The sequence below is a fragment of the Scyliorhinus canicula genome, chromosome 4 (genome assembly GCF_902713615.1).
Source record: "Scyliorhinus canicula chromosome 4, sScyCan1.1, whole genome shotgun sequence".
NCBI lineage: Eukaryota > Metazoa > Chordata > Chondrichthyes > Carcharhiniformes > Scyliorhinidae > Scyliorhinus > Scyliorhinus canicula.
Window position 1 is genome coordinate 175,642,979 of NC_052149.1, and position 13,007 is coordinate 175,655,985.

Here is a 13,007-nt window from a genome sequence, read left to right on the forward strand (position 1 = left end):
AACATTTTGCTGCACTGCATCCAAGTCTTTGAGGCTTGATTGCTGACATTGACCACCATGGCTGGTCCCACTGCCTTCTGTGGAAGTGTGTAGATGTATTCCAACCCTCCTGTGAGAGAGCCCATCTCTCTTGTATTACAATTCCTTGACCAAAAACCTCTGGTTCAGCTTTGGAAAACCTTGGAGCCCCCTGTCACTTCTTGGTGCTTTTTTTCAAGGCAGAATATGTTCCTGAATCTGTTTCAGCCACAACACACCTTCCCTTTTAGGGGTGCTGGCTGGCTTTAACTTGGGCTCACCTCTAATGGTTCTGGGGTCCCTTCCTGCCACCGCTCAATAGACTGCATGCTGCAATCATGTAAATTAGTAGACGAACAAAGTTGGCATGCTGCTTGCATCAAAATTAATGAGGGCAGGTTAATTCCACACTTTGATCCCAGCAGTTGTTCTCAGGGGCTGTTGAATTTAGCCTACAAAATTTTGAACAGTGCGGAAGGAAAATAGTTCCCCATAACCCACGTCCTAGTACATAGTAGAGGCCACTTAAGGTGAACATCCCAATGAAGTCGGTTGCAACCTACATAGGTCTTCAATGTAAAGCAATTGCTCTGTGAAATATAATGGTTGTGTGTGGAATCTTGCATTGTGAATACTTCTTGTAATAATCACTTGGTCTAGATTTCTCTCTGACTGGATAAACAGTACCATCTGTTTGTTCACCGTTGGTGGTCACTGCACAATTTTGGCATTCAATCCACAGACTGATCAAAGAGAAACAAAATCTACCGATATCACCCGAAGTGTTTATCGATAATGACGATTAAAGTCTTAGGCCGGTCAATCCTGAATGGGTAACATAACATGAACAGATTGTTTATGAAGCTAAATCCTTTTTACCAATACAAGTAGTCAATATTGTAAACTTTGTTTGAATTGAATGGACTTTATAAAAACAGAAAGAAGTCTCAATTGTATGACAGCAATATTTGCCTTGTTATATCCAATCTTGTATCATTACCAAAAAACATGCCAAAATACATTTGAGAATGTGATCTAAATGCTGCAAATTGCCAAGCTTAATACAAATAATATTTTCACTTCATTTTAAAGATAAAAGAGTACTTCATTTTTCAATGTATCTGAAGTTCACTTGATAGGGTTGTAAGAAACTCAAATACTTATGTTTAGTTTGTAGTTTAGAAATTGCAGTTTCCAATGAACCTTAAACTTCTTGCCAGTCTAAAAATAGGCACACATCCACAGTTAGATTTTGTATGAAAATGAAAATCGCTTATTGTCACAAGTAGGCTTCAAATAAAGTTATTGTGAAAAGCCCCTAGTTGCCACATTCCGGCGCCTGTTCGGGGAGGCTGGTATGGGAAAAACTTTTATTTAAACGTTCTTTAGGTGAGGGACCATCCCTGTGTGCCTGCGCGGGAAGGAAAAGAGAACAGTACAAAGAGGCAGGTCAGATGACCTGGATCGGAGCACTATCATCTTGTAAGTGTCCCAGGGAGCAGGATACAGGAGGGAGAAGATCCTAAAAGGCAGTCTCAGGTAAGGGACAAAGCCAGGACATAAACATTAAGTAAAGTTATAGGAAAAAAACAGGATAATAGGCTCTGAATTCATGAAAGAGCTGCAGGGAGCAGATCTTAAGCGAAGTGGACATGAGAAAATCCCTGAAGATTTAAGAAGGCAGCCAAAGGCACGGTGGCACAGTGGTTAGCAGTGTTGCCTCACAGCTCCAGGGATCCTGGTTCAATTCTGGCCTCGGGTGACTGTGGAGTTTGCACTTTCTCCCCGTGTCTGCTTGGGTTTCCTCCGTGTGCTCTGGTTTCCTCCGACAGTCCAAAGATGTGCTGGTTAGGTGGATTGGCCGTGCTAAATTGCCCATCAAGTGTCCATAGGTTAGGTGGGGATGGGGCAGGGGAGTAGGTCTAGGTAGGGTGCTCTTTCAGAGGGTCAGTGCAGGCTCACTGGACCGAATGGCCTTCGCCTCCATGGTAAGGATTTTATGAACTCATACTTATCCTGAATGTTAGAGTACAAGATGGATATTCCAAATTGTTTCAACTTTCTGAACTTGTTTGTTTTAAACCCATGGAATCTTATGGCTAAATAAGCATCTTGATTTTCAACTTCATCTACTTTAAGCAAAATGTTATTGGTTCCAAATAGGATCTCCCCCCATGTGCTGGGGTCTGGCCAAAGATTGTAACAGGGCTTCCTTTTTATCTCTATTAGACAGTGAAATACTAGACGAACCCTAGAAATAAGAACAGGAGCAGCCCCTCAGGCAGCCTTTACCATTTGATAAAATCGTGGGTGATTTGATTTTGGTCCCAACCTCACTTTCCTGTTTGACCTGCCCCATAACCCTTAACTTCCTTGTTGATCAAAATTCTATCTTAAACAGCCTTAAACACATTCCATTGAACATCCTCCACTACTCTCTAGGGAAGACAATTCCAGAGACAAAAGACCCTTTGCAAGAAAAAAAAACAAGTCTCTTGATCTCAGTATTAAATGGGAGGCCCCTAATATAAAAACTAATTCTAATTAACATAGAACATAGAACAGTACAGCACGAACAGGCCATTCGGCCCTCGATGTTGTGCCGAGCAATGATCACCCTACTCAAACCCACGTATCCACCCTATACCCATAACCCAACAACCCCCCCCACCTTACTTTTTAGGACACTACGGGCAATTTAGCATGGGCAATCCACCTAACCCGCACATCTTTGGACTGTGGGAGGAAACCGGAGCACCCGGAGGAAACCCACGCACACACGGGGAGGACGTGCAGACTCCGCACAGACAGTGACCCAGCCGGGAACTGAACCTGGGACCCTGGAGCTTCTCAGTATCTGCCCTGTCAAGTTGCCTCAGAATCTTGTGTGCTTCAATAAAATCAGGCCTCATTCTTCTGAATTCCAGTATGTATAGGCCCTCCTGTTTAATCTTTCTTCGTGAGATAACCCCATTCATCTCAGGAATGAGTCAAGTGAACCTTTTCTGAACTGCTTCTAACGCAATTATGCCCTTTCTTACCTAAGGAGACCAAAACTGTACACAGTACTCCTGTTCAATCTAGCTAAGCAACACTCCCCTACATTTATATTCAATTCCACTTGGAATTAACATCAACATTCAATTTGCCACCTTAATCACTTGCTGCAGCTGTGTAACAACATTTTATGATTCATATACCAGGGCACACAAGTACTTCTGTATCTCAAAAGTTCTGCAGTCTCACTCCACGCAAATAACATACTGCTTTTATATTCTTCCTGCCAAATTGGACAAGTTCACATTTTCATACTCCATCTGTCAATTTTTCCCCACTCACTTAACCAATCTAGATTCCTCAGTAGATTCTTGGGCCTGAATTTTACACTTGATGGCCTTTTAAGGGTGAAGAGAAAAATTGAACAACCTAAATCTAGGGCTGGACGGTATGGGTGGGGTGGAGAGGAAGGTTAGGGGGTGCTTCCATCAGGAACCCCTTTTCTGAAGACCCAGACCTCCCTCCCTGCACAGCATATCTCCCAGGACCCCAAAGACCTCCGTCATGAGCCCCCAGATGATGCCTACCCCCTCACCTCTGGGACTCCTACCACCTACCCGGCTTCCAATCCAATTAGCCAGCATCTCTCCAAGGCGGGACTTCTGCCCAAGTGATGGCAAAAGTCCTGCCTGTGACCAATCAATGCTTGTTAGTGTTTTAAATGATAATGGGCCTGGTATAACCAGCATGGGACACTCCAGATGGCAGGGGCCGTGCCTCCACCATACAAAAAATTCAAGCAAGCTTTTGTGTGCCCTTGACAACTTACTTTCCCACCCACCTTTGTGTCACCAGTAAACTTAGCTACTAAATCTCCAGTCTCTTCATCGAAGTAATTGAGACCCCAGCACTAATCCCTGTGGCGCTAGTATTAATAATAATCTTTATTGTCACAAGTAGGCATACATTAACACTGCAATGAAGTTACTGTGAAAAGCCCCTCGTCGGGTACAAATTACCTAACAGCACATCTTTCAGGACTTGTGGGAGGAAACTGGAGCACCCGGATAAAACCCACGCAGACACGGGGAGAACGTGCAGACTCCACACAGACAGTGACCCAAGCCGGGAATCGAACCTGGGACCCTGGAGCTGTGAAGCAACAGTGCTAACCACTGTGCTACCGTGCTGCCCTTGCTAAGCCAAAAGAGGATGAATTTATTCCTACTCTCTGCTTCCTGTTAGCTAACCAATCCTCCATCGATGGGTCGAATGGCCTAACTCTGCTCCTTTGTCTTATGGTCTTATCGAGGCTAACATGTTACCTCCTACACCTTGAGCTCTTATTTTGCGTTGTAACCTTTGATCTGGAAACTTACCAAATGCTTCCTGGAAATTCAAGTACAGTACATCCACAGGTTCCCCATTATCCAGCTTGCTTGCTACTTCCTCAAAAACGCCAATAAGTTAGTCAAATGTGATCTCCCTTTCACAAAGTCATGTTGATTCTGCCTGATTATACTATGATTTTGACTGAAATTGACATTGTGAAAATTGTATTTTGTCCAATTAATTTAACCATGATGGTCATTGAAAGCACAGAATGATTTGAGCAAAATAAACTTGAATATCATTGTGCCAATCATAAATAAGGCATAAACTAGCACAAAGATATATCTTTTGAATCAATTCTTCTTTAATTCAGAGAAAGAAGCTTGTAAATTAATTTTTTTTTTTTTTTTTTTTAAATTTAGATTAGCCAATTATTTTTTCCAATTAAGGGGCAATTTAGCGTGGCCAATCCACCTACTCTGCACATTTTTGGGTTGTGGGGGCGAAACCCACGCAGACACGGGGATAACGTGCAAACTCCACACGGACAGTGACCCAGAGCCGGGATCGAACCTGGGTCCTCAGCGCCGTGAGGCGGTTGTGCTAACCACTAGGCCACCGTGCTGCCCTTCTTGTAAATTAATTGACGGAATCGTACCCATAGCCCAAAAATGTTACTGGGTAGGTTTTAACTTTTGGGTGGCTGGCTGACATTTTCAGTTATTGTGTTGCACAAAATCGGACCGGTTGGTGTATGTTTGGATTTTACCAATAGGTGACTGGTATGGATGTTGTTAGAGGCCAGATGAAACAAAGTTTTAAATTTAGAGTAGCCAATTATTTTTCTTTTCCAATTAAGGGGCAATTTAGCCTGGCCAATTCACCTAACCAGCACATCTTTGGGTTGTGGGGGTGAAACCCACGCGGACGTGTGGAGAATGTGCAAACTCCACACGGACAGTGACCCAGGGCCAGGATTCAAACCCGGGTCCTCAGCGCCGCAGGCAGCAATGCTAACCACTAGGCCACATGCCGCCCGATGAAACAAAGTTAATGCCTCTTCCAGCAGCTCTGAGGTGAATTTGGGCATCGATCTGGCCAGCAGACACTCATTGCTGCTGCCATGTATCGAGACTTGTCGCAGATATCCTAATTAAAATGGTGTCACAGAATCACAGAACAATATAGCACAGAAGAGGCCATTCAGACCATCGAATCTGCTCCGATGCATGAAAAACACTTGGCCTGCCTATCTAATCCCATTTGCCAGCACTTGGCCCATAGCCTTGAATGTTAAGACGTGCCAAGTGCTCATCCAGCTACTTTTGAAAGGATGTGAGGCAGCCCGCCTCTGTCACCCTCCCAAGCAGTGCATTCCAGATCGTCACCAAATCTCCCGTAAATCTCCTGCCCCTCACCTTGAACTTGTGTCCCCTCTTAACTGACCCTTTAACTAAGGGGAACAGCTGCTCCCTATCCACCCTGGCCATGCCCCTCATAATCTTGTACACTTCAGAGAAGGGTTTTTGGGAGGATCTAATGAATAGGTGAAAGATCTTCAGATCATTAGCAGCACATGGTGGACTCTAAGCCCTGAAAGACAGATCTTCAGTGCCTCATGCAGATTCTTCCTTTCCTGGGCACTCAATACCTAATGCACTTAGAAAGCTATCTGACAAGCTCTTGAGCTTCTTGATGCTTCCCAGTGCCTTCACACTCTCCAAAACAGACTACACTGAATTAATTATCTGGAACTGGAGTCTGTATTCATCCAGTCTCTGGATGAGGAGTGAAGTTACATTTCTGACTAGCTGAATTTAGATTGTACAATGTTTTCTGATGTTTTTCTCTGGTAATGTGGGGGGGGGAAAAGAATATGGTAAACTTAAATGAAGGAAATCATTCAATTATTGAAATGGGAAATCTTCGGCATCACACAGGCAATTTAATCCCAAATGTTGTCATGAATGCTCCATTTGAATTAGAGCAAGTGCTTATCCCATGTTAACTGGAGATAGAATTTCCAAGTTTGTTCTACTCCTGAGGTTAGTTATCCTGTCTGTATCTCACACAACTCATTGTTCTTGAATTTTTTAAAAACATTATTAAAGGCATTAAATGCCTGTATCAGCCCCGCGGCCTACAAATCCCAGAAGCAGATGTCAGAAGTAAAAAAGTGCAGCAAATATATGTAGTGCTATTGCATGCTAAAGTGAAGGAGTATATTGTGAGAGTGTTGCAGAGAAGTGGTTGGGGAACATCAGGCTGTGTGTATTTATTATTTTGCAAAATGGCACGTTGTGACAGTGTGGCAAAAAAACAGACTGAGGAACATTAAGCCAAACACTGTTTGTTATTTAGCCAAACAACACCACCATTGCAGTAAAAACAGAATGTGCTGGTAAAACTCAGCCAGTCTGGAAGCATCTGCGGGGAGAGAAAGTGCGTTAACACTCCAAGTTCAGTAGAACTCTTCTTTGGAACTCTACCAAACCTGCTGAGTTTTCCCAGCACTTTCTCTTTTTATTTCAAATTTCCATTATTCGCAGTATTTTTCATTTACCATCATTGCAGTGTTTCCACCCTTTATTTTTGGTCCCTGTCAACCTTCAAGTGTTTACAGGAAATTATTTAAAGTTGTGTGGGAACGTAACAGGGTGACACGGAATCTCTGAAACCCAAATAACTCATAGGATCTGAAGTACAATTAAGTTATCTAGATTTGTTTCATAGAACGTACAGTGCAGAAGGAGGCCATTTGGCCCATCGGGTCTGCACCGACCCACTTTAAGCCCTCACTTCCACCCTATCCCCGTAACCCAATAACCCCTCCTATCCTTTTTGGACACTTGGCAACTTAGCATGTCCAATCCACCCAACCTGCATGTCTTTGGAATGTGGGGGGAGGAAACCGGAGCACCCGGAAGAAACCCACGCAGACATGGGGAGTGTCATAATATACACACAAGTATATGATGGTGCACAGACAGACATTGATTGACACACAGGATGACCAATGAACACACAGAACACAGCAGCCAATCACCAAACAGGGCACGGCCACTATAAAGCCAGAGGGCACTAGTTTTCCCGCTCCCTCGGGATCCAGCCTCTGAGACAGTCAGAGCCCGTGAGCAACAACTAGAACAAACACCATGTGGTAGTAAGATAGTCTGGTCAGGTTAGCCTCAGGTTTCCAGTCAACTCAGCATAGTGTCAACCCACAGTTAAAGTATGTTTAATAGTTAAGAGTTCAATAAAATAGAGTTGCATTTCTTCAAGTGTTGGAAGCCTGTCTCTCTCACTGCTATGGTAAACGCAGTCCTCGCAGACCCAGCATACCCAACACATCAGGGACAATGTGCAGACTCCGCACAGAAGGTGACCCAATGGGGATTCGAACCTTGGATGCTGGCGCTGTGAAGCCATAGTGCTAACCACTGTGTTACCATGCTGCTCCTAAATTCACATTTACTAACAAATATCAGTCTATTTTAGCATGGAATGAGAAAATGAAAGTGAATTTAATCATTCATCTTGAAAATGTCAGTACTTTGAATGAATGTAAAAAATTATAAACAAGTCCAATCCCATTTGACTATTTTAATAACTTTCCATCCGGGTAGCATGGTGGCACAGTGGAGAGCACTGCTGCCTCACAACGACAGGGATCCAGGTTCGATTCCAGCCTTGGGTTACTGTGTGGAGTTTGCACTTTCTCCCCATATCTGCGTGGGTTTTCTTCAGGTGCTCTGGTTTCCTCCCACAGCCCAAAGATGTGCCGAATAGGTGGATTGGCCATGATAACATTGCCCTTTAGGTTAGGTGGGGTTACATGGATAGCGTGGGGCAGTGGACCTAGGTAGGGTGCTCTTTCAGTGGTTCGATGCAAACTCAATGGGCCCAATAGTCTCCTTCTGCACTGTAGGGATTCTGTGGTTCTGATGTTCTATTCTACTTCAAGGTTTTAAAGCAATGGAGTAGAAATGGGTTATGTCCATTTTAGATGTTCTTAACTAGTTGCACACCAACGGCGCACACCCCAAGGCCAGCCAGAAATTGGTCTTCATATTTTACTTGGAAGAAAATGGAACCACTGGTCACACTCGAATTAGTGGTTCAAAGTTATGTCCCAAGAGGGAGGTGAAAGCAATTGCAAGGAATATGGGGTTGAGGGAACCTACCCTTCCAATCCCTCAGTGACTTTTACAAACATTTCAAGAGAAAAAGTAAAGTAATGTTTTGGAGGCCAATGTCTGTTTTCGGCAGCTGCCAGAGGCACCTATGAAACCACCTTTACCAATATTACATCAATCAAACATCTGATAGTGCACCACAATGTTGGTCCATTTTTCTCGCAGTCTCTACCTGTAAAACAGGTGCAACAAAGATCAATTTCTACACCAAGGTATTGGTGTTGTAATTATTGACATATAATGAAATTTTTATAACGATTGCCGGGTAAAGAGAAACTATAAGATGAGGAAACAGAAAGTAAAGCAAAAGAGAGGAGTGTAAAGGTCAGAAACAGGGCACAATAAGTTGAGTAATGATGTCAGATGAGGTTTGAGCTGTGGTTGTAAAGGGTTGGGTGACAATATTGGTGGGTTTAGAGACACAACATTATCAACCAGCAGACCAAGTCAACTCAATAAATAATTTTTTAAAAAGGAGGTAAGGTGCCAATGTTAACTTTAAAATGTACAAGAACATGGGGCGAAATTCTCCGACCCCCAGCAGGGTCAGAGAATCGCCTGGGGCCGCCTAAAATCCCACCCCCGCCGTGGCAGAGATTCTCCGGCACCCGGGAAGTGGCGGCGGTGGAATCTCGCCACTCCGATCGGAGAGGCCCCTGCGGTGATTCTCCGGCCCGGATGGGCCGAGGTCCTGCCGCTGGGAGGCCTCTCCCGCCGCCGAGGTTTGAACCACCTCTGGAACGGCGGGATCAAAAGCGCGAGCGGGCCGCGGGGTCCTGGGGGGGGGGGGGAGCGATCGAACCCCGGGGGGTGCCCCCACGGTGGCCTGGCCCGCAATCGGGGCCCCCCTGGGTGCACTATTTCTCCTTCCGCGGCCGCCATGGCGGAAGTGGAAGAGAACCCCACATCGCGCATGCGCCGGCAGTGACATCAGCGGCCAGCTGCCGCTGACGTCACTGCCGGCACATGCGCGGACCGGCGAAAGCCTTTCGGCCAGCCCCGCTGCTGGGGGCGCCGGTTATTTGCACCAGTCTTCTGGTGCAAACCGCTCCGGCGCGGGGCTGGCCCCCAAAGGTGGGGAGAATTCCCCACCTTTGGGGAGGCCCGACCCCTGAGTGGTTGGCGCTACACCCCTACTCCGGGACCCTCCGTCACGCCGGGTAGGGGAGAATGCCGCCCATGGGAACTATATAGAGAATAAGGGCGCGATTCTCCGCTCCCACGCCGGGTGGGAGAATCGCGGGAGGGCTGCTCTGGCACCCCCCCCCCCCGCGATTCTCCCACCCCCCCCAAAATGGCGTGTCGCGTTTTGCGACACGCCGCTCGGCTGCCGTTTTTCATGGCGACCCCCGATTCTCCGACCCAGATGCCGTTCCCGACCAGTTCACGCCGGCGGCGACCACACCTGGTCGTTGCCAGTGTGAACATGGCGCCAGAAGCTGGTTTGTGGCTTGTGGGGGGCGGAGAGGGGAGTGAGCACCACGACCGTGCTCAGGAGCGGACTGGCCCACGATCGGTGCCCACCAATTGTCGGGCCGGCGTCTCAAAGGGACGCACTCTTTCCCCTCCGCCGCCCCGCAAGATCAAGCCGCCACGTCTTGCGGGGCAGCGGAGGAGAAGAAGCATGCGCGGGTTGGCGCCGGCTAACCTGCGCATGCGCGGCTAATGTCATTAGGCGCGCCGGCCGCATCATTCTCGGCGCGCCGGGCCTTGATGCCAGTGACAAGGCCCCGCGGCCGAGATTTGCAGCACAGCCCTTCTAGCCCCCCGGAGGGGGGGGGGGGGGGGGAGAATTGAGGGCGAGGAGCGGCCTCCGACGCCGTCGTGAACCTCTCCGGGTTTCACGACGGCATCGGGCCTTGCGGAGAATTCCGCCCTAAGTATTTGGTTAAGGTTAAGGATATTAGAGAATATGGAACAAAAGTGGGTAAATGCAGTTGTGATACAGATACATTTTGATCTAATTGAATGGCAGAACATGCCTGCAGAGTTGAATGGCATACCCCTGTTGCTACAATCCCAGTTGATGTTATAACTGGATGGGATGATCCCAGAATGGAATGCTGTCTCAAAAGAGTGTAACTTTATGGATCAGTCAGTCTGACATCAGTAGTGGGGAAAATTCTAGGACCCATTTTAAAAGATTTAATAGCAGAGCAGTTAGAAAACAGTGGCAGAATCGGACAGAGTCAAGGTGGATTTACGAAAGGGAAACCATGCTTGACAAATCTACTGTAATTCTTTGAGGATGTAACTCGTAGGGTTGGTGATGAGGAACCATTAGATGTGGCTTATTTGGACTTTCAAAAGGCTTTCAGCAAAGTCCCATGAAAGAGATTAGCATGTAAAATTAAAGCGCATGGAATTGGGGGTAATGTATTGAGATACATAGAAAACTGGTTGGCAGACAGGAAACAAATAGTAGGAATAAATGTTCTTTTTCCAAAATGATTAGTGGGGCACTGAGGGATCAGTGCTGAGACCCCAGCTATTCATAATATATATTAATGATTTAGATGAGGGAACTAAAAGTGATATCTCCAAATTTGCTGATGAAACAGATGGGAGGGTGAGCTGTGAGGAGGATGCAGAGATGATTCAGTATGATTTGGACAAGCCGAGTGAGTAGGCAAATGCAGTATAATGGGGATAAATGTGAGGTTATCACTTTGGTCGCAAAAACAGGAAGGCAGATTATTATCTGAATGGATGTAAATTAAGAGGGGAATGTGGAATGAGGCCTGTGTGTCCTCGTACACCAGTCACTGAAGGTAAGCATTAAGGTGCAGCAAGCAGTAAAGAAGGCAAATGGTATTAGGCATAAGGCAAACCATATTGCAAATGGTTAGCTTCATAGAGAGAGGAATCGACCACAAGAGCAGGGATGTCTTGATGCAATTATACAGGGCCTTGGTGAGACCACACCTGGAGTTTTGTGTGCGGTTTTGGTCTCCTTATCTGAGGAGGGAGTGCAGCAAAATGTTTACCAGACTGATTGCTGGGAGGCTGGGACTGATACATGAGGAGAAATTGAGTCAATTAGGAGTATGTTTGCTGGAGTTCAGAAGAATGAGGAGAGATCTCGTAGAAACCTAAAAACTTCGAACAGGACTAGAAAGGTTAGATGCAGCAAAGATGTTTCCGATGGCTGGTGTGTCCAGAACCAGGGATCACATTCTGAGGATACTGGGTAGACCATTTAGGACTGAAATGAGGAGAAATTTCTTCACCCAGAGAGTGGTGAGCCTGTGGAACTCACTACAACAGAACACAGGTGAGGCCAAAACATTGTGTGTTTTCAAGAAGGAGTTTTATATATAGCTCTTGGGGTGAAAGGGATCAAAGGATATGGGGCAAGGCGGAAACAGGCTTTTAAGTTGAATGATCAGCCATGATCATAAGATTGGCGGAGCAGGCTCAAAGGGCCGAATGGTTTCTACCAATTGGGGAACAGTCACAATGTTTTGGCCTCACCTGTGTTCTGTTGTAGTGACTGCTAGTTCGTTTTAACAAGAAGAAAACATATTCAACCTGAAAAACTGGATTATCATACACTACCCTTTTACTCCCCCCTTAGCTTAACAAATACACACAGGTTTTAGGATGAACATGGATTACATTTTAAGCTACAATTGTCTCAGTAAGTTCTTTTAGGCACACAGATTGGGTGTGATCAGATACACACACTCCACTCTGAACCTAAGTGAACATCTGTGGATTTCCCCTCAGAATCCCCTAGATGATTGTCATATGAGAGTTTCCAAACTCCACTTCAAAAAAGCATATTTTAAGATCTTCTTTCACAATAATGCTTTCCATTCATGGTTTGCATTCAGAATTCCAGTCCAGGTATTTCAACTGACTCTTTTAAACAAAGCTTCTGCTCCACTTTTAACAATAAATCCAGCATCCAAGTTTTACCTCTTCCCCTATAGGACGTATTTGTCTTGACTGCTGTACAAACTGTTCACACTTGGTTTAACTATCAACCCCCAGAATCTATTAAGATGGCGCCAAACTTGATTTATCTCTGAAGTCTGCTGCCCCACTTTAAATCTGGTTGCTGCAGCTGTCTCTTTCACTCACAACACCTTGTCTGTTTCGCCCTTTGAATTCTCCTGAACAATACCTTGATCTCTATTCTGTTAACTTCAATCTTCTTAAGACATTCTTCCTGTCCCAATTCCCTAGTTATCTGGACTGTATCTGGTTCTTTGGAAGCCTGCCACTTTACAGTGTCCTGGTCGTGTCCAGCCTTTCTTCTGGGAGAGTTAAGAGAAGTTCATTCCCTGGTGTCTTTCTTCAACTGTCAACAAATTCAGCTTAGAACTAAATTCAAAGCTTTTCTACCTTACATGGTCTCTAGTTGCTAAGCAACCACTGCTAGTTTATTCTTCATGCCGTAACCTTCTCTACGTACAATAGAAACAAATGTCTATGTAAACACATAATAATAATCACTTA